This window comes from Nicotiana tabacum, chromosome 10, assembly GCF_000715075.1.
Source record: "Nicotiana tabacum cultivar K326 chromosome 10, ASM71507v2, whole genome shotgun sequence".
Lineage (NCBI taxonomy): Eukaryota > Viridiplantae > Streptophyta > Magnoliopsida > Solanales > Solanaceae > Nicotiana > Nicotiana tabacum.
The window spans coordinates 11,687,369-11,710,731 of record NC_134089.1 but is presented as its reverse complement, the minus strand read 5'-3'; positions in this window follow the sequence as shown (position 1 = coordinate 11,710,731).

Genomic DNA, 23,363 nt, shown 5'->3' with positions numbered 1-23,363 from the left:
ACCAGGAATTAACACTGTCACTTGAGGTATTTTATATTACGATCCAAATAGAGATCGTGAAGAATTAGCAAAGATGATTACTGTTATGTGCTTACCTTATACTTTTGCTTCTAATCCTAATTGGGTTCATTATATTAGAAGAGTGTTTAATCCTACTTATAAAGGTTGGCCTCGCGCAACAGTTAAGAGTGATATTTATAAATTCAAACATGAATATGAACAATATTTGCGTTATTTATTTACTCATATACCTAATCGGATTTCTATTACTACTGATATTGGTAGAAGTGGTAATGATTGTGATTACCTAACTGTTACAAGTCATTGGATAGATGAAGAATGGATAATGCAAAAACGCATAATTGCATATAGAATAATTAATTCGCGTCACACAGGTAAATTTATAGCTAACACTGTTGCAGATATTTGTAGATATTTTTGCTTTAGCGATAAAATAATGGCAATTTCAATGGATAATGCTTCTAGTAACACCAGTGCTATAGGCATGCTTACAACAACACTAAATCCTGCATTTACTAATATTTTCCATGTTAGATGTATTTGTCATATTTATCATTTAATTGTCGGTGATGGTATGCGAATATTAAACATAGAAATTGAAAAGGTTAGAATGGCTCTTAATTGGTTTTTTTATTCAAACCGTAGAAGTAGACTTAGAGAGTATTTTAAAAAATGTGATGAATATGGCCTTAGAGAAAGAAAGGTTCCTAAACCTTGCCCGACTAGATGGAATTGTATGTACGAAAGTTTAGTAGTAGCATATGAATATAGAAACCCAATTAATGCAACGTTTAATTCTCGGGTAGGTGGTGAAGATGATGATGAAATGCTTACCACTCAAGATTGGACTAATGTTAAAATTCTTTTAGATTTTTTAGAACATTTTCAAATTGCAACAAATGCATTTTCTGGGCAATATTATCCTACTATTTCAAACTGTTTAGTTTATATTGCAGCACTATCTGATTTGTTTGTTGAATTTAGTGAGGGTGGGGATATTTATGAACTTGCTATAAATGAAATGAAACAAAAGTTTAAAAAATATTTTTTTCCTATCCCTCCTATTTATGGTCTTGCTGCAATGCTAAATCCTACAATGAAATTGGGAGGTCCTCATTTTTGGTATTCAAATATTTATAAGGCTTTAGATCTTTCAAATGAGGAAATTGCGACACTTGCAGATGCAAAAGCTTCAATTAAGATTAACGCTCAAACAGTTTATAATGCTTATCAACTTGCCTTAGAGCATGCTAGGCCAACTATTCCAACCCCTACTTCGTCTAGCTCACAATCCTCTAAAAGAGTTGCGGGCTTAAAAGCTCTTAAATCTTGGACGGAGTTCAGGGGGTCTCAAGGTGAAAATTATGATGAAACTTCACATCTAAATGAGCTTCAAGTTTATTTGTCTCAGGGACTTGAAAAGGAGAATCCAGACGGCTCTTTTGATCTTTTGGAATGGTGGAAGGCAAGGGAAAAACATTTTCCTGTTCTTGCAAGGATGACTCGGGATATTTTATCAATTCAAGCTTCAACTGTTGCATCAGAGAGCGCTTTCAGTCAAGCAAGACTGCAAATAGGTGATCATAGAGCGTCTATGAGGGATAGCTTGGAAAAATCAGTATTGTTTAGAGATTGGATCCGCTCGGAAAGAAGAAACTTTGGAATTGCAGAAGCACAACCGGCGATAGATGAAGCTTATGAAGAAATGATAGCGGAACTTACGGAGGATTCGGCTTCGCCCGGAAGTGGTGATGAACAAGCTTCTTTTCCACCACCACCAACGCAACCTCCTCCGAACCTTGAAGGATTTATGAGATTTGTTAGAGATAATACATAGAATAATATGTAACTTGTATTTTGGCACATCTTCCTTTAGTTTTTTTCCTTCTAATGGTGGTATTAGTACCTTGTTGTGCTCATTCCATTGGGGGAAGGATGACTAAGAAAGATATGTCATTTTTTGGTAATAAAATTTATTGCTTCTACCCATGAGCTTCTTTTCGCAATATTTCTTTGTCTATACTTAGAATTATTTATATGCTACAATATATACATAATATACAATATATATACTACAAGAAAATATATTTATAAGATACAATATATACATAAGATACAATATATATACTACAAGAAAATATATAAGAGAATATATATACATAAGATACAATATAATATACTACAAGAAAATATATTATGCTACAATATATACATAATATACAATATATATACTACAAGAAAATATATAAGAGAATATATATACATAAGATACAATATAATATACTACAAGAAAATATATTATGCTACAATATATACATAAGATACAATATATATACTACAAGAAAATATATAAGAGAATATATATACATAAGATACAATATAATATACTACAAGCAAATATATAAGAGAATATATATACATAAGATACAATATAATATACTACAAGCAAATATATTATGCTACAATATATACATAATATACAATATATATACTACAAGAAAATATATTTATAAGCTACAATATATACATAAGATACAATATATATACTACAAGAAAATATATAAGAGAATATATATACATAAGATACAATATAATATACTACAAGAAAATATATTATGCTACAATATATACATAAGATACAATATATATACTACAAGAAAATATATTATGCGAATATATATACATAAGATACAATATATATACTACAAGAAAATATATAAGAGAATATATATACATAAGATACAATATAATATACTACAAGAAAATATATTATGCGAATATATATACATAAGATACAATATATATACTACAAGAAAATATATAAGAGAATATATATACATAAGATACAATATAATATACTTCAAGAAGTGATATTTATGCATGACAATTTAGTGTTTTACTATTGTTTTGTTATTTTCTTTTTCGTCAAGCACTTTAATAATTAGATATACATATATACTACATATTAATATAGCCATGATACTACAAGAAATTGTCTTAAAAAAAAAAAAAAAAGCCCGCTAGGCCCGCGAAGCCCACGAGCCCGGCCCGTTAAGCACAGGACCATGTGGGCTTAGGCCCGTCACGGGCCGGTTCCACCCATTAGGCCCACGAAGACCGGGACCGCCAGGCCCGGGACCGCCAGAGCCCGGGACCACGAAGCCCGGGACCGCGAGGCCCGGCCCGTTAGGCCCACTAAGGCCCGGGCCCGGGACAAAATACAGCATTACTTGTAGTAGTTACTTGCCTTGATCAGTTTTCATTGATGACGAGGCGACACGCTAGCGTTATGACGGCTGTCTTTATACAATCAACTTTCTCATTTTAGATTTACTGCGTTTGGATTGGGTGGTCAAACCAGCTGAAAAATGTTTTGGATTTATTTAACTGTTTGGATAGATCATAAAAGTGTTTTTAAGTTAAATACTTTTAAGCTAGAATATTCAAAACAAACTAAAAACAAGAAGTTGAGATAACCAATTTATTGTTTTTTGGCTTATAAGCTCCTTATGTTTGACCAAGTAATTTATTTTAATATTCCTGTCGCTTTTTCTAAACCCCAAAACTACTTTTTCCTTACAGCTTGTTTGATAATTGTTACATATCGTTTCATAATGTGTCAGTATTATGTTGTAATGAATTCTATTACATTGTTCGATGAATACAACATTTGATTAGAGATTGTATCGTTTGTTGTCGTTTCATGATGTCACGTACCAACAATATCAAGAATAGACTTGCAATATTACCAAGAAAAAATAGGATACAAAGTTGAAATATTATTTAAAAAATAAAATAAAGGATAAAATATAATTATTTAATAGTAAGGAAGGGCAAGATGAGAGAAAAAAATAATGTAGTGACGCCACCATACCAAATCTGTCGTTACATAAAGTGATAATTTTCCTCGTTACGCAACAATGAATTTAATGATACAATACAATAAAATTTAAGTAATAATCAAAATAAGTATTGTATTTGAAGTAACAATAAAATACAATAAAATAAGTAACAACCATCCAAACAAGCTGTTACTAATTAAAGTGACATTCTGTCACCATATTCAATTAGTATATCGTTGCTGATATCGTTCACTAATACCCAACTTTTTTGAAGTTCAAAAGTGAAGTAAACAGTAGCTTTTTAAATAAATTCCAATATTCTATAAATATTATTCTTTAGCTTCTTTTATTGATTCCAAACAGTTATTTTATTTTTTGTTGTTTAATCCGTCCTTTGTTTAATTGCTGAAATTATATTCTAAATCAAAATTTCAATGAGTTTACATGTTACCCCAAAATAGAGAGAGAAACTCTCATCCACCCAAATTAGGCCATAAACATTTGTATAGAGAGAGAAATTCCCATCCATCACTACAAACAATCAATGAAAAACCCACCCAAATCACCCAACATACCACCGGATGACACTGTCATGGAAGAAGAAGCTACCCAATCCCACTCCTACAAGGAAATGCTGCTAGACAAGCAAAGCACTATACAAGCGGATTATTTCGCTACAGAAATTCAATCCACCTTAACACAAGAAAAAGGCAAGGAAACAATAGGATCTATAGTACTCTCCCAAGAGGATAAAACATGCTCTATGAACCATGACGTTACTCAGTTATCATAAAGCTATTCGGCAAAAAAATGCCACACTATCTTCTCCGATCTAAACTAGTTGACTTATGGAACCCATCCGAACAGTTGATCTTGATTGACCTAGGATGGGATTTTTTCATAGTCAAATTTAGTAAAGAGGAGAATCTAATGAAAGCTACACAAAAAGGGCCTTGGTTCATATTAGGGAACTTCTTCTCAGTAAGAAGATGGGAACCCAAATTCGTCCCACAGGAAGCAACCTTATCTTTTACTGCAATTTGGGTAAGACTACCACAACTACTAACAAAATTTTATGACAAAAAGTCCTTGAAAAGGTGGGCATGAAACTAGGAAAGCTACTAAAAATTGATACATGCACCTCAGCCACTCTCAGAGGAAGATATGCAAGGATATGCATATAAGTACCCTTGGAAACACCAGTCGCTACCTCAGTCACAATAGGGGACCATAAACAGTTGGTGCTCTATGAAGGAGAGAACGTTCTATGCACTGGCTGTGGGAGAATAGGGCACATCTTGAAAGGATGCTTACATAGACAAAGACAACAACAAACACAAGATCAAGACAGCCCAGAGTGCTCAAATACTAAGCAAAATAAGAAGAGTGGACGGTGGTCTCCTTCCCCAGAAGGCGCAAGAAAGAACTAAACAAAAAACAAAGGGAAGCACAAGGCAAATTTAAAAAGGATAATCCGTCAACAAAACCAGAGGGCATCAAAGTGAAAATGTTCGATGCTACATCTGGTAAGTTTCTTGAAACCCAAACTTTCTGTTACACAAATAAATCTAACATTCTAAGGAAACGGACCAGATCAAACCCACTTCCACAAAGGGATCACAACCCGGACAACAAAATAAAATTGGTCAGCCCACAAGAGAATGGCCCAACATAAGTGTTAAACGGAAAGCGGACCCAGGGAATGCCCAAATGCACGCAAATTGCAGATCTGGGACCATGACTCAAACAAAAGCAAAGACTGGCCCCATTACCAATACCCCAAACCAAATGGACACTACCCCACAACCAAAGTCAACACACCCTGAAGCAAACATCACTCATCTTCCTAGGACCCAGTCTGATCACTGCCCTATGCTTGTCTATCTAAGCAGTACCAATCCTAGTCCCACCAATAAACCTTTTAGGTTTGAAGCAATGTGTGCAGCCACCCCATGTTTCAAAACTTAGTTAGGGATTCCTTCAAGCCTAACTCTACTCTAATCCCCTCCACCTCTCTCTTTAAGGCTACTGCTCTCAACTGGAATAAACATACCTTTGGAAACATCTTCCACAATAAAAAGAGGCTACTAGCAAGGATAGCAGGAATCCAGAAATCTTTCCTCTATCCCACAAACACCACTTTACAAACCCTTGAAAACAATCTCATTGATGAGCTTAATTCAATCTTAAAAAATAAAGAAGATTTTTGGAAGATGAAGTCTAGAATCCAGTGGCTCTCCGAGGAAGATGCAAACACCAAATCCTTCCATACCTCCACCTTAAATAGAAGGAGGAACAAAATCCTTTTCCTCCAAAATAACACTGGTCAGTGGATGTTTGAGGAAGGGGAGATCAAAGACGCAATTTCAAAGTTCTTCATAGAACTCTATACCTCCTCCTTCTCATGCTCTCAGAATGATTTATCCTCCACTGAAATCCAAGGGCCATGCCTTTCTCAGATTCAACAAACAACAATTGGAATGCCTCTAAGGGATAGTGAAATCAAGAATGCCATATTCTCTTTCAAGACTTTCAAAGCCCCTGGGCCAGATGGCCTTCACCCTTTCTTTTACCAAAAATACTGGGACATAGTGGGTAAGGATGTCATCCTTTACTGCAGAAAATGTTTCTCCACATCCACTATGGACCTAGTAATGAATGAAACCCTTCTATGCCTCATTCCAAAATGCCCTCAAGCCACAATGATCAAAAACTTCAGACCCATAGGCTTATGCAACACTGTCTACAAGACAGTAACAAAAATCATTGTCAATAGAATCAAGCCTTTCCTCCCCCTCATCATTGGGCCTAGCCAGGCCAGCTTCCTATCCAACATGAAAGCTTCGATAATGCCATCATAGTCCAAGAATACATCTCACACTTTGGGAAAATGAAGGAAAAATCCAGTCATGTTCCTAAAGATTGACTTGGAGAAGGCTTTTGACAGACTTGAGTGGTCTTTCATTAAGCAAACCCTCCATGGCTTCAAATTCCAAACACAATTATCAATCTCATCATGTCATGTGTCAGCTCTTCCTCCATCTCTGTAATTGTCAATGGAGAGCAAACCACCCCTTTCATGCCCACTAGGGGCATTAGGCAGGGTGACCCCCTCTCACCATATCTGTTCATCATGTGTATGGAAAGGCTTTCAAGAGCCATTGATAACAATGTCACCCAAGGGAAATGACACCCAATCAGCATTAGCAGAAATGACCCTAAAATATCACTTCTCTTCTTTGTTGATGATTTAACTCTTTTTGCAAAAGCCAACCTTCCAAGTTGCAACACAATCATGAATACCCTTAATTCTTTCAATCTAGCATCAGGGCAAAAAATCAATCTCAATAAGTCCAAAGTATGTTTCAGTGCTAACTGCCAACCTCATCAAATGGAACTCATTTCAAACTCTCTCTCCATAAAAGCATCAACAAACTTTGGGAAGTACCTGGGATTCCTAATTTTCCACAAAAGACCCACTCATAGTGATTTCCAGTTCATTATTGACAATCTTCACTCAAAAAATGGCAGGTTGGAAAACAAACATGCTTAATTTGACTGGAAGGACCACTCTGGCAAAAGCTTCCCTAAACTCAATTCTGAATCATGTCATGCAATACATCAAACTGCCAGCAAAAATAACTAAAGAAATTGATAAAGTTCAGAGGAACTTTATCTGGGGCACCACTACTACTAAAAAGAAAATGCACCTGATATCTTGGGACACAGTTACAAAGCCTAAGGAGAAAGGGGGACTGGGGATTCAGAAAGCTGAATTAAAGAATAAAGCCCAGCACTTAGGCCTTGCTTGGAGACTATACCAAACCACAACATCCCTTTGGGAAAAAACGCTTATTGCAAAACACTGCAATTGGAGGAACCCTCCCAAAAAGGCCAAGTCCCACACATGGCAGTACATTCTGAAAGGATAGGAAACATGCATCCAAGCAAAAAGGTGGGTAGTTCACTCAGGGAACATAGTTAACTTTTTAACGACCCTTGGATAAACAACCTCCCTCCCATAAGGTCACTAATTCAAGGTCCTCTAATAAGAGAAGATTTGTCCAAAACAGTCGCAAATGTCCATCAACATGGAGCGTGAGACCTCTCTACTCTCTCTATTATCATCCTTCAAAATGTCCAAAACTCCATCCACAATACTTTCATCCCACCCAATCCAGTCAACGAGGATAGAATGATATGGGGAGCAACACCAAATGGTCTATACTCCACAAAATCAGCCTACTCGATCCTAGATCAAGGTCAGGAAACCATGACCACAATTTCACTTGGGTTTGGAAGCTAAAAGTACCAAAAAAATACAATCCTTTTTCTGGTTACTTTTCCATGAAAGGCTCCCCACTGGGGCCTACCTCCATTATGTGGGGGTACAATCAAACCCCATTTGCCACCAATACAGCCAAACAAATGAAACCTCAATACACATCTTCTTTGAATGCACCATTGCACACACTTTATGGCAGGACATCATCTCCAAAAGCAATAAGGAAATCAATACTTCTATCCATGCTTTCAACACCATAGATTGGCCAAACACTTGGGCAACCCTGAAGAAAAAACCATACAACAACATTATTACTTAGGAACAGCTCCTCCCTTTCTGTTTCTGGCAAATATGGCTAACAAGGAATAATAACCTCTTCAATAACAAGGAGATAGGGCAGACTCAAAATGTGCAATTACAAAGGCTACTGAATATGCTATAATGATGCTGGATAAAGAACCCAAAAAAAATGAAGAACATCTGGGTAAAATGGGAGCCACCAAACAACAACTCATTCAAGCTAAATACTGATGGAGCTGCAACAGGGAATTCGAGCAAGGGAGGCCTGGGGGGAGTATTCAGAAACGCAAGTGGAAACTGGATATTGGGGTACATGGGTGTCACACCTCCTTTTTGCGCGCCCGGCCTGAAGGGTAAAATGCGCGAGGGAGTTTTTCCAATTTAAGTGACGATATTCAAAATGAGATTATTTATTTAATTCAGAGTCGCCACTTGGGAAAAGTTTGGCTTTTGGTGTCCCAAGTCACCGGTTTATCTTGAATCCCAAATCGAGAAAATTTTCGACTTTCCAAATGAAGTCTGCGAACCAGAAATTCTAAGTAAGGAATTCTGTTGACCCAAGGGAAGGTGTTAGGCACCCCTGAATCCCGTGGTTCTAGCACGGTCGCTTAAATTGTTATAATGGCTAAATATTTGATTTAAATACATGTTATGACTTATGTGCATTTATTAAGTTTAAGCCGCTTTTATTATTATTATTTTTTATAGAATTGCAACGCCGTGAAAACGCATCTCGAACCACGTCACAATCAATGCACCCGTGGTTGTTAATACATTCCAACTCCGTCGAGATTTGAATTTGGGTCACATAAATGCGCACCCGAATTTAAGAATGTAATTTAATTAAGTCGCGCCTAAAGGGTCTAACACGTTATTATCTTTGGGAAAGGCAGTGACATTCACTAAACAGTCCATCCCAAATTCTAAGTATTTATTATAACCAATTATTGAGGGCCCCGCAATTTGCATTTTTTATTTGGCGAGGCTCGTCTCATTATTTTTTTAAAAAGGATTAGCCTACAATGACTACATTTTCTATTATGTTCGTCTCTAAGAAATGGAAGAAAGAAAAATACATACTAATTGAGTTACATGTTTGGCCAACTCCGGATTCTTGTTAATTATCTGATTAATTATTTACGAGGCGGGAATTGTTTCGTGCCTTATTCCATGGGTGAACATGCTTTTAATTTGATAAGAGAAATTGCATACAAGATTTGATGAAATGCTAAACTTACTCCAAACGTTTCTCGAGTTGAATTTAACTAATTTATTTAAACTAGATTAAGGGAATTAACTACTAGAAACTGCCACTAATGGGATTCGAACATGGTTCTATAGACTGCCTAACGAAATCCAATTTGATAGAGTTAGTTTAAATGACTTATAACTAAATTGCGTCTCTTTCCAAATTAGAAGCAGCATGCCTTACGTGTTTAGAATAAGAATAGAGATGAGATTCACCTATCAATTTACTAAACACATGTGCACTCTACGTCATGCGGTCAACTAAAACAACTAAATAAACAGCGTAAACAAACTAAGGTTCCAATTAAGTACAAGCTACCTCATGAGTTTTCTATTGGACTACAAACTAAAATTACACAAATCTAACAACGTTTCTAAAGCTATAATTACAGCAGCAAATGATTGAACTCCTTTGCATCTTTCAATTCGTACTCATTGTTACTGTTACATCAGTGTGAGATTCAAAGTGTGTACCTGGATGTTGAATACAACAGAAGAAAAGAATACAGAGAAGTCAGCAGCAGCAACAACAAGAATGGCAGAAACAACAACAAATACAGCAGTAGTGACAGTAACAAAGTGCACCAGGAACAACTCAAACGAAACCCGAAAAGATTTGTGAAAACCAAGTAGCAACAAACAGCATGCAAAACTCAAAATGGACTCAAACTCAAACCAAGGTTGGACCAGTAGATTGCATAGGAAGTTTCAACGAATTGGAGTCAAACCAAAAAAAAAAGAAACAGTATCAACTACTGAGACTTCAAACTAAACCAAAGCCTGATGGAATTATGTTGCCCACCAAAAACTGAATTTGTTCTCTTTTTAGGACTGTTTTTATATCTGAAAAAAACCCCTCCTAACTAATCGAGACCCTTCTCTTTTTATAGCCTCCCCCAGCCCATTCGAACAACCTGTTTAAACGAAATCAAATCCCTCCCATCTCCTGCTGTTTTTCCACTCCCAGATAAAATAAAAGCCCCCTCCCATGATATTCCCCTGACAGCCCTATCTTTAAATATGGTTTATTATTTCTAAACTAAATCAGGGTATGGGCAGCCTGAATATGCCCTGACAGCACATGCTGTCCAAATACACCCTAACTCATTCATAACTGACAATGCACATGCTGTCCACGTAGGGACAGATTCTATGTCAACTTGAACTTTGAAACCTATGTTAAAACTGCAGCTATAAGCAATCCTTAAACAATTTCTGATTCAAATGCACAAACTAGACATAGTGCATTTAATTCTCAGACCTTAATCGACAAATCAAACATATGAGTCAAATAAATACCATTCCAAATTGAAACTTATTGACGACATATATCGAATCGACTACGCGAATCAGAACACATACAATCGAAACCAATGACCAGAATCCAACAGTATTAACATGTGATTCAAATTGTACTGACCAAACAAAAGTTGCCCTGGAAATTAATTAATCGACCAAATTCAATTTCAGTCGATTGTATAGTTTACACACATACACACCATCAATAAATGAAGAAAGACTTGACCAAATACAGAGGTCCGAGCAAGGTGGACAGAACAGGCGACACAAAAATTCAAAATAAATCAACTAAACATTTGGACATATGACCAGCCATTTAACTATAACAACAACAAAATGAACTGACAAAGAAAAGGAAAACAAAAATACCTTAAAGGCTTGAAAAATCAGAAAGCCCTAGCTCGGATTTGAATCGACCTTTCTTGGGGTTGAACGGACTTTAATCGAAGTGTTCTCAACTGAGAACACTTCGATTAAGGTCCATTAGACCCTAATCTTCTGGTTCAAACGGACAAAAATCGGACTCAGGACTTCTAGGGTTCCTAAGGGCAGATTTGGGATTCAGGTTGTCCTGGTTGGATTCGGACCAAACCAAACCTGGTTTGGTCATGAGGGAGGTCAGGGGAGTGCCTGGCATAGATTTGGGGTGATTTGGTGTAGGTTGAAGTCCGGCTCGAATCTTCAAATGAAGATTCGAGATGGTGGGGGAGGATTCGAGACCCACGGCTGGTGGATCTGTGTTCAGGGGGTCGAGGTGGTCCTAGGGTGTTAAGATGGTGGTCATCGGCGTCCTTGCCGCCGGGTTTATGGTGAGGGGAAAGGGGGGCGACACTAGGGTTTCGTGGGGTTTGGGTCTGGTGAGGGAGACGAAGATGAGGGAGGGGTCTGGCTTGGGGGTGCGGGGTGAGAGATGAAGGGTTATATACGGGGGGTGTGTTTTGATCCTGGCCATTGGATCAGTCGAGATCAACGACCTGGATCTCTCAGTTAACGGAAACGACATCGTTTGGTTAAGTGAGACCGGGTTGGTCTTTGGGTGGAATGGGTCGGGTTAGGTAATGGGTAAGGGCGATGGGACGATGGCCGTCAGATCAACCTGGTTTGAATGGCTGAGATGGGTTGTCCTTGAAACGACGTAGTTTTGGTGTCAAACTACGTCGTTTGGTGGCCTGGGAGATGGGTCGCTTGGACCGGCTGCCTTGGGCTGCTTTTGGGCCTCAAATTTAAAGAAAACCTGGCCCAATCCGATATTTGAAACAATTTGCACTCTTTCCTTTATTTTCTAATTTAAAACACAACACCTAATTAAAGTAAAATTAAACACCCATTAATTAACACTTAACACAATTATAACACATATATTAAAATATTTAAATAGGTAAAATCATACCATGGCAACGGATAGAATGAAAGATGCATTTTTTTGTGATTTTCCTTTTAATAACCGAATTATGGTTTAGTTACACACGACATATATTTTTTGTATTTTTGTTTGACAAAAAAAATAAAAATGGACAGGACCATAAATAACTACCAAAAATGCCACGTAAATTCCAAAAATTGTACAATAAGACCATTTGTTATTATTTTTGATTTCTTTTGGAGTGATTGTCGCGTAAACAAAAATCACGTGCTCACAGCTGCCCCTCTTTGTCCGAAAACACGAAGAGTTTTCGTGCAAAGATAAAGTAAGCAGATATGAGCGATTTTTGCATATTGGAATACTCCGTGTGAAGCACATTTTGAAAGATTTGACCGAATCTTTGCTTCGATGATTTCCTACATATCCTGGGCTAAACAGGAATCAGGTCAATGTAGTTCGGGAAACTTTGGTAGCTGGGACTACCATGGGATTGCAATGCTTGCTGTTATTGCTGCTACTGCTTACCGACCACCTTATTACAACCAAAGGAAATTGAAACTGAACTAACTATTTATGCCTGTCAACTGCTAGTTACAAGATTCCTATCTATAATTCTTTTGTAACTTGATCTTGGGTCTTAGCTGATTTTGCTTGTAGACTTCGATCCGAATCTTGATGCTTGCAAGTTGTAGGCGCCTGTTTTATTTCTGCGATATTGAGTGAGACGGAATTGGCGGGGTTCGGGACCTTGATCAAATTTTGGAGTGATCCGCCCTTTGTTTGTTCCAATATCTCGGAATATCTTCTTCTTATCCTTTTCTTCTTTTCTTTATTCAAGATTGAGACTCACCCCGTAGGTCATCTCGATCCATGCGCCTCGAGGTCAAACCTGCTGAGACAAAACAAAACAAACGAACGAAATTTTTCTGCCCCAGTTTCACTAGGAAAATTTCGTGAGTTAATTGCCATAATAATCTACAGCACTGATGTGGGGATAAAAAAAAAACTAGTCTGCAAAACGCAGCTTAGAGGCTGGAGCCCTAATGTCGTCATAAGGCAAAAACGCTCAGTTCAGGGATCGGAGCCTTAATGCTGGCTAAATGGAAAATGCTCAGTTCAGGGTTGGAGCCCTAATGCTGGCTAACAGAAAAATGCTCAGTTCAGGGTTGGAGCCCTAATGCTGGCTAACAGAAAAATGCTCAGTTCAGGGTTGGAGCCCTAATGCTGGCTAACAGAAAAATGCTCAGTTCAGGGTTGGAGCCCTAATGCTGGCTAACAGAAAAATGCTCAGTTCAGGGTTGGAGCCCTAATGCTGGCTAACAGAAAAATGCTCAGTTCAGGGTTGGAGCCCTAATGCTGGCTAAATAGAAAATGCTCAGTTCAGGGTTGGAGCCCTAATGCTGGCTAACAGAAAAATGCTCAGTTCAGGGTTGGAGCCCTAATGCTGGCTAAATGGAAAATGCTCAGTTCAGGGTTGGAGCCCTAATGCTGGCTAACAGAAAAATGCTCAGTTCAGGGTTGGAGCCCTAATGCTGGCTAAATGTAAAATGCTCAGTTCAGGGTTGGAGCCCTAATACTGGCTAAATGTAAAATGCTCAGTTCAGGGTTGGAGCCCTAATACTGGCTAACAGAAAAATGCTTAGTTCAGGGTTGGAACCCTAATGCTGGCTAAATGGAAAATGCTCAACTTAGGGATCGGAGCCCTAAATTGGGAGGATTGCCAGGTTATGCTGGAAACTGTCCGGGTTATGTCGGAAAGATTCGTCGGGTTATGCCGGAAAAGGGAAAGAGCTCTCGGGTTATGTCGGTGGGTCATCGGGTTATGTCGAAAAGATTTATCGGGTCATGCCGGGAAGATTCATCGGATCATGCCGGGAAGATTCATCGGGTTATGCCGGAAAGATTCATCGGGTTATGCCGGAAAGATTCATCGGGTTATGCTGGAAGATTCATCGGGTTATGCCAGAAGATTCATCGGGTTATGCCGGAAGATTCATCGGGTTATGCCGGGGAAGAGATCGGGTTATGCCGGGAAAAGGTAAGAGTCCTTGGGTTATGCCGGGGAATTCATCGGATCATGCCGGGAAGATTCATCGGGTCATGCTGGGAAGATTCATCGGGTCATGCCGGGAAGATTCATCGGGTTATGCCGGAAGACTCATCGGGTTATGCCAGGAAGATTTATCGGGTTATGCCGGGAAGATTCATCGGGTTATGCCGGGAAGATTCATCGGGTTATGCCGGGGAAGTCATCGGGTTGTGCCGAAAAGATTCATCGGGTTATGCCGTGAGATTCATCAGGTTATGCCGGGGATTTGGATAAAAAAAAGACTCCTTGGATTATGCCAAGGAGATCCGTGGTTTATACCGAGATAGTTGAGGAATGAGGTCCTATGTTACCATAATTTGTTTTTCTTTTGGGGATTTTCATTTTTATTTCTTGTCTTCTTTCTGGTTTTCATATATATATATATATATATATAATTTTATTTTTTTTATCAAAAATGCATGAAAGAATTCCGGGGAAACGCACTTTTGGTTGTTTTCCTGCTGCAAAGCTGTTTCAATGCTCGCACGCTTCATTTATTTTGGGTTACACATGCTTCTTGCATGGTTGCTTTGGATTGCACCTGTCTCAATTTTCCTAAGCAAAGAAAAATTGTTAGTTTGAAAACGGTGGTTGATTCGGTGGTCTTGATCGTTCAATTGCTTGGTCTTGGACTAATTCCTGTTGAGAAACTTTGCCCTTGATTGGATTCATAGGCTACCCATTTTAAACCGATTAGACTCGCATTTCCGGATTTGTGATCATTTCTTCGTGTAAGGCTTTGGTTCTTTCATCCCATTCTGCTTGGGGATTCTTTACGAGGCCAACTCAGTGGGGATTTTTTATTGGGGAGACTCTGTGGGAACTTGTACAATGCAGACTTGTTGGGGATTTGCTGGGCAGACTCTTTGGGGGATATTACAAGGGGGACAAGGATTTTTACGAAGGGAGACCCTGTGGGGATTTGTTGGTTTTGCGTCAGGGATTTTGATCCTCAAATCTAAACTGCAGTGGCTAACCGTGTGGGACTTAACCTTTCCAACTTTATTTTGCCTTCGTAGGCTTTTCTTTTCTTTCGAACGTCTTTACTTTGGGAAGCAAATCAACTACCATGGCCAGTCGGGATGGGACTGACGCGCCACTGAGGCCGTGCATTTTCTTTGACTCTTGCCAGGCGGGGCCCTGTGAAACCGGTCCTGCCACCTTTTCTTTGTAATTGTTACGGAATCAGAGTTAGATCGAAAGGGATTCAAAGAAAATTATGCAAAAGGAAAGCATATGAGTTTAAAGAGAAGCGTCCCTTTCGGGGAGAAAAGAAGGACTTATCTGGAGTGCATGCTGGCTTCAAACTGACATGACATGCCTTTTGGACTGGATGTCCGATCCGTATCAAACTCCAGCTTCTCATGAACCTATTGATCTGGGTTTCCAAACCGGAGAACCTTTCCAGGACTTTCAGTGATGAAGTATCCTTTTTCCGGTCGACCACGCCCTTTGCGGGTTTTCGCTAATCGACCTCTCTCATTTTGATTTCTCTACTCTCAATCACCTCATGGTGCCCGAAGGTTTTCACCGATAAGACTCTCTCACTTTATTCTTCTCAATTTGATTTCTATCAGATTCCAACAATGATGTTTTCCACTTTCCTGTCTTTGCCGATTGATTAGAAGGACTTTAGACAAGGTTTGGGGTGAAAAGAATTGGGATTGAACTACAACTTTGGAACCTTTTGGGCGGGATCATTGCCGAACCATTATAACTTCTGCCCCAGTTTCACTTTTGGGGGACTTCTTGGATTTTTATTTTGGTCTGACTGAACCCCAGGGAGAGGTTGCCTACGTATCCTTTCGGAATCAAGTCAAACGTAGTTCAGGCCACTTTTTTTTTTTGGGTTTTTTTTTTCTGCTTTACTTTGTTTTTCACTTCCTTTTCCTTTCCTCATATTCATTGTATCTATATATATTTTCTTATTTTTCTAATTCTTTCTTCTTCTTCCCTTTTTTTTTCTATTTGGTCTTTTTCATTTCAATTTTTTTTTTCGATTAATACTTTCAGGTTCCAAAGAGGGTAATCAAAGAAGAGTAACCGGCTCAAAAGGGCTTGCAAAGGGTTGATAGTGTTTGGGTAGCGAGAATGAAAGCCTTCGTCATCTCAAACTGTGCAAAGACATCGCCAGAGCGATTTAGACATAGCACTACATCTGCTTTAGAGGATGACGTAGACAAGAATCAACCTCTTAAAGTGGGGTCGGCGTCATTTCTTTCGACGTCGCCCAGATACGAATGCTCCTCTTGGAAATATTTTCCAATGACGTATGTACCCTTCTTTGTCAGTACAATTGCTCGTGACAAAATGCAGTCATTAAGGTTAACATTCCGTACGGGTCTAAACCCATTTACTGTCCTCAAACTCTGCTTCAGTGACGGACATTTTCCAAACCATGAACCAATTTTCTTTAGTTGTTCCTATTTTCTCAAATTCTTTATATTTCAAATTTTGACTCATTATTTGAAGTCTGACGGAGTTCTCGGGATCTGGGCATGAAGTCCGTAGGCATGTCATGTTATTTAAAGCTGCATCATCAGAATTGAAGAGAACTAAAAAAAGAAAATATAGCAGATCTCTGAAAAGAAAGTGAGCGATGAAACATCATTTCATTTCTTGGAATTTTGGGAAGATAAAACAAAAGGGTTGACATTCGGGAAATTAAAAAACAGGAACTGAAGAAAAACAATCTGAGTTACACCCTAGGGTAGCTCATGGTGCAGAGAAAGTGGCAGGACAGGTCCATTAGGACTTCCGTTTGATCAAGAATGGCGTAGCCTTCCAGTTTTGAAGCTTGGTGCTTGGTCCCATGTACGATACCTCAGCGGTGCTAGTGCCCTCTCCTGGCTGGATCACGTGTGTTTCGCATAGCTTTTTCCCCATCGCCTCACATATTTCCTCACTCTCTTCGAGCGGGAACGCCTTATCATCTTCCTCTTTACTGTATTTTGGCTTCTGTGGTATGCGTCCAACAACCACTGGCTCGTTCAGCCGAGGTGGTTTGATCGTCCCCCATACCATATAGGCCTGCTTGGATACATCAATTTTTCCCTTTTCTTGCTCCGGGGTTGCCTTGGGCTTCCTTTCTGTATTAGCAATAGCAATTATGGCCTTAAGCGCCGGATCAAATTCCTTGTCTTCACAAATCATCCCAATTATCGGCCCGTTATTGTGGGCGGGCAGCGGATTATTGGTCACATTTGGGACGTCCTCGTCTTTCAACACAATCTTCCCTTGCTCTAACAAATTCTCTACAGCTTGTTTCAATGTCCAACAGTTGTTGGTGTCGTGCCCTTCTACCCCTGAATGGTATGCACACCTGACACCCCGCTGATATGATGGTGATCCCGGGTTCTACCCGTTTGGTGGTATGGGCTGCAACAAATTCATCTGGACAAGCTTAGGGAATATGGTGGAGTAGGGTTCACCGATTGGTGTATAGTTGGGTCTCCTGGGTGGTTCCCGAGGACGGAAATTATTCTAGGAAGGTCGAGGATTGTAGTGGTTTTGGTGAGGAGGCTGATTTCTGGGATGTGGAGCTTGTCCCCGATTGGATGGCTGCAACCGCTGGACGTAAGGCTGGGTGCTCATGACCATGTAGAGCTGATGAGCATAGGTCACATTTTGGTGGGGGAAATAATGTTGCGGGGTTCTTTCCGAAGAACAAAGCCTGGGATTATGATATTCTCCTGCCTATGATGCCGCCATGGATGTCTCTTCCTTTTTCTTCCCTCTTGCCATTCCTCCAGTTACGCTTTGGACGGCTTGGGAGGTTACCCTTATGGCTGCCTGACTCAAAATTCTACCCGTTTTCGGACCATTCTCCACCATCTTCCCAATCTTAATCGCTTCTGCGAAAGGCTTTCCCATGGCTGACATCATGTTTTGGAAATAATCAGACTCTTGAGCCTGGAGGAAAGTAGTGACCATTTCTATCTCGTCCATGGGAGGTTTTACCCTTGACGCTTGCTCGCGCCATTTGATGGCGTATTCTCTGAAATTTTCCGAGGGTTTCTTCTTCAAGTTTGACAAGGCATTTCTGTCCGGTGCGATATCAATATTATATTGAAACTGCCCTATGAAATCTCTGGCAAGATCATCCCATATATGCCAACGAGATATGTCCTGGTCCATATACCACTCTGAGGCGATTCCTACCAGACTTTCCCCGAAGTATGCCATCAACAATTCTTCTTTGCCTATGGCTCCCCGCAGTTGGTTGCAATACATTTTGAGATGAGCAATGGGGTCGCCGTGCCCGTCATACTTCTCAAATTTTGGGGTTTTGAAACCCACGGGTAGGTGCACGTGAGGGAACATACATAGATCGGTATAGGAGACGCTCTTTTGTCCGCTCAAACCTTGCATGTTTTTCAAACTTTGCTCGAGGCTCCTCATCCTTTTCGCCATCTCATCTTGTTCAGCAATTTTGGGGTTCTGATCCTGCCCAGGTGCAAACTCGTATTGAGTTTGTTGAGGATGAGTGCTGGTGGTGAACCGAGTTGGTTCCAATGAGAAGGATGGTGCTTGAAAGGTGAATGAGGAAGAGTCAAAATTGGGCCTGTGTGTAGTGGGTTGTGCCATGATTGGGCAGGGCGGTGCGGTGAATATGCTTGTAGCGACATCCGTCGTTGACATCCAAGGGCAAGACTCAGAGGGTGATCCTGCGGAGTGGGCTGAAATGGCCGGGTACCCGAATGGGGTAGTTGGATAGCTTATGGGGATATTGGAAGTCCCACTTGTTCTGTAGAACAACTCAGGGAACCCAGGGATTACACTCGGTGGATCCTTTCCATTATTCCAGTCATCCAACATCTCCATCACGCGGAGCCTCAGGATTCTGTTTTTCTCAGCAGTTGTTGACTCGAAAGTCGGGACGGCCGAGATTGAACTCTCCTTAGAGACAGGGATTGTCGGCAAAGGAATTTCCGAAGACATCGTTATACTCCCCTTCGATCTTGTGAAGTAAGTGTGAATACTCCCTCTTGTCTTAACAACGGGTAACTGAACACTCCCTTTCGACCTCGTGAAGTATGAATGTGAGGCCAGACTTCCATCAAACCAACCACCTTTCTAAAAACCTGGAAAGACTCAACGGCAAACAAACGGTTAGTTCGAAACAAATAACAGATAGGTAATCTCACATCGGGGCATGATGCACCTATACAGTTAAATAAATTTCTACATGTTTGCAACGAAGACATGCGTCATTCCGGCTTTTTTAGGCTTCCCTTTATTGTTTTTTATTATTTTTCTTATTTTTTATTACTGTTTTCAATTTTTGCAGTTAAAAATGTGACCGGATCCGATGAGGATTGCCTACGTATCACGATGCCGCGTGAATCAGATCATTACGTAGTTCAAAACATTTGCTGTTAAAAAGTGTTCATTTTGCATTGTGCCCACCCTGCACATTTATTAAGGTGATCTAAGCAAAAATGATTTGACTAAAAATGACCTGACTATTATTTTAGAAAGAAAGATCCGATTTTCGAACACGGCCTTTCAACACTTCGGGGATGAAGATTTTAAGGCTGTGAGGTTCAATCGATCAAAACTTTAAAAGATGATTTGAAAGTGGCCGTTTATGCAAAGTCAGCCTTCCGTCGTTCCTTTCGGGAATATTTGGCCGTTTTTGACAACAACATCATCACTTGATTTATTTATGACCTCTTTTTTTTTTCTTCAGAATGGTGACCCGACATTGGGAACACGGCCTCACAGAGCCTCGGGGACGAGGATTCCAAGGTTGTTGGGCAAATTGGCCAAAGTTCAAAAATGACCAAAAATGGTTGTTTGTGCAAAGTCAACCTTCCGGCGTCCCTTTCGGGAACATTCGGCTATTCTTGACAAAACGACATCACCCGACTCATTTATGATGAAGTTAAAATTCTGACATTTTAGGCTATTTCTGAAAAAGGGGAGGTTGGACCCGATGAGGGTTGCCTACGTATCTCATACCCTGTGAGAATCAAACCGGCGTAGTTCGGTCGATCGTGAATAACTTTTTTTTTTTTTGGATTTTTCTAAAAAAAAAAAGAATAAAAGGATATTTTTTTTTTGGATTTTTGAATTTGACTCTATTTTTATTTTTTGAAAGAAAGACTTCTAAAAAAACAATTCCTTTTCTTTTGATTGGAACTTTGAGAATTTTAAAAGTAAAAATATTTTTGTTTGAATTTTCATTTGTTCTCTCTTTTTCTAAATAAGAAAGAAAATATTTTTTTTGGATTTTGGCTGTCGTCTCTTAATTTTAAAAGGATATTTTCTTTGGATTTTTTTTTTAAATTTACAAAAGTACTTCTACAGAAAAAATAAAAATATTTTTGGACTTTAATTTTTAATTCTATGACATTTACGAAAGAAAGACTTTTAAAGAATTCATATATATATATATTGATTCTCTTTTTTTCTGATATTTTTTTTTTGATTTTTTGGAATAATACTTCAAAATAAACGAAACCCGTATTTTGGATTTTGATTTTTTATATCTTTTTATTGTTATTATTTTTTTCTTTTTCCATATGAAATACTTCGGAAAGAAGGAAACTACCCCTTTTTTGAGTTTTTTTTTTAAAAACTTCTTCTTTTTTTTTTGAATTTTCTAAGGAAAGATTTCTAAAGAAGGAACTAATGAAAAATATTTTTTTGGATTTTTTGAAAATTGGGGTCGGAACCGATGAGGTTTGCCTACGTATCTCACATCCGGTGAGAATCAGACCCGCGTAGTTCGGTCCGATCAGGCGTAGAGGAAATAAACTAACCCTTTTTTCTGAATAAAATACTTACAAAGAAAAGGAGAAAATATTTTTTGATTTCGATTTTTTTATTTGTTTTTTTTATTATTATTTTTTGAAAAGAGACGATGACTAAAAAGTATTTTTTTCTTTGAATTTTAACTTCTTTTCATTTTTTTTTAAATTTCAAAAAATCTTCTAAGGAAGTATTTGGACTATTAGTCTAAATTTATGAAAGAGATACTATAAAAGAAAAAATATTTTTTTTTGAATTTTGAATTTTCCTTTTTTTTTAAAATTTTTAAACAAATACTTTTTTTGGATTTTGAAAGTGTATTATATATGTTTTTTTTAATAAATCAAACTAAAAGACAAATTTTGTTTTCATTTTTTTAAAGAAAATTTCGGCGAGGTTTTGACACTACTTGGACATTGGTTTTATTTTTCTAAAAATAAGTAGTTGTCTCCCTACACTGCTATTTTCTTTTTCTCTTTAATTTTTTTTTCAATTTCAGAAACCGGTCAGCATGCAGATCTGAAACAAATAAATGCGCAAAACAAACAGGATGCAGCAGGATGGTCTTTTCATTTCGGGTTGCTTGTCCTAGACGGACCCAACCCCTGTGTTGAGTCCCCTATGTCTAATGCAACATGATACAAATAAGCGTTCCTACTAGGGATCCGACATGAGATTTTGTTATACTAGGTTCATCGTGGGTATATGTTCTAGACTGTGTACCCGAGCGGACAACTCGAGTCGAGGAGGGGGCTACGTACCGGGGACCCGCGAGATCGTCCGGCTTTGTAACTTGTCCGGCCTCTTTCTTATTTCAGGGTATGATACTAACAGAATAGGGAGTATTGACCAGCAAGCTCCTCCCCGGAGGTAAGAAGATAAGGGTTTCGGCACAGTTTATATACAGTTGAGATAATATCAAAGCGGTAAAAGACAACATTTAGCACGTTATGACCAAACATGTAATAAAGATCAGATAATAAAGCCAAATATAACAATTATTCTAAGCTCGAATTCTTGAACCCTGAACCAAAGATTCTGGGTTCGTTCCCCAGCAGAGTCGCCAGAGCTGTCACACCTCCTTTTTGCGCGCCCGCCCCGAAGGGTAAAATGCGCGAGGGAGTTTTTCCAATTTAAGTGACGATATTCGAAATGAGATTATTTATTTAATTCTGAGTCGCCACTTGGGAAAAGTTTGGCTTTTGGTGTCCCAAGTCACCGGTTTATCTTGAATCCCAAATCGAGGAAATTTTCGACTTTCCAAATGAAGTCTGCGAACCAGAAATTCTAAGTAAGGAATTCTGTTGACTCGAGGGAAGGTGTTAGGCACCCCCGAATCCCGTGGTTCTAGCACGGTCGCTTAAATTGTTATAATGGCTAAATATCTGATTTAAATACATGTTATGACTTATGTGCTTTTATTAAGTTTAAGCCGCTTTTATTATTATTATTTTTTATAGAATTGCAACGTCGTGAAAATGCATCTCGAACCACGTCACAATCAATGCACCCGTGGTTGTTAATACATTCCGACTCCGTCGAGATTTGAATTTGGGTCACATAAATGCGCACCCGAATTTAAGAATGTAATTTAATTAAATCGCGCCTAAAGGGTCTAACGCGTTATTATCTTTGGGAAAGGCAGTGACATTCACTAAACAGTCCATCCCAAATTCTAAGTATAAATAATGACCAATTATTGAGGGCCCCGTAATTTGCATTTTTTATTTGGCGAGGCTCGTCTCATTATTTTTTTAAAAAGGATTAGCCTACAATGACTACATTTTCTATTATGTTCGTCTCTAAGAAATGGAAGAAAGAAAAATACATACTAATTGAGTTACATGTTTGGCCAACTCCGGATTCTTGTTAATTATCTGATTAATTATTTACGAGGCGGGAATTGTTTCGTGCCTTATTCCATGGGTGAACATGCTTTTAATTTGATAAGAGAAATTGCATACAAGATTTGATGAAATGCTAAACTTACTCCAAACGTTTCTCGAGTTGAATTTAACTAATTTATTTAAACTAGATTAAGGGAATTAACTACTAGAAACTGCCACTAATGGGATTCGAACATGGTTCTATAGACTGCCTAACGAAATCCAATTTGATAGAGTTAGTTTAAATGACTTAGAACTAAATTGCGTCTCTTGC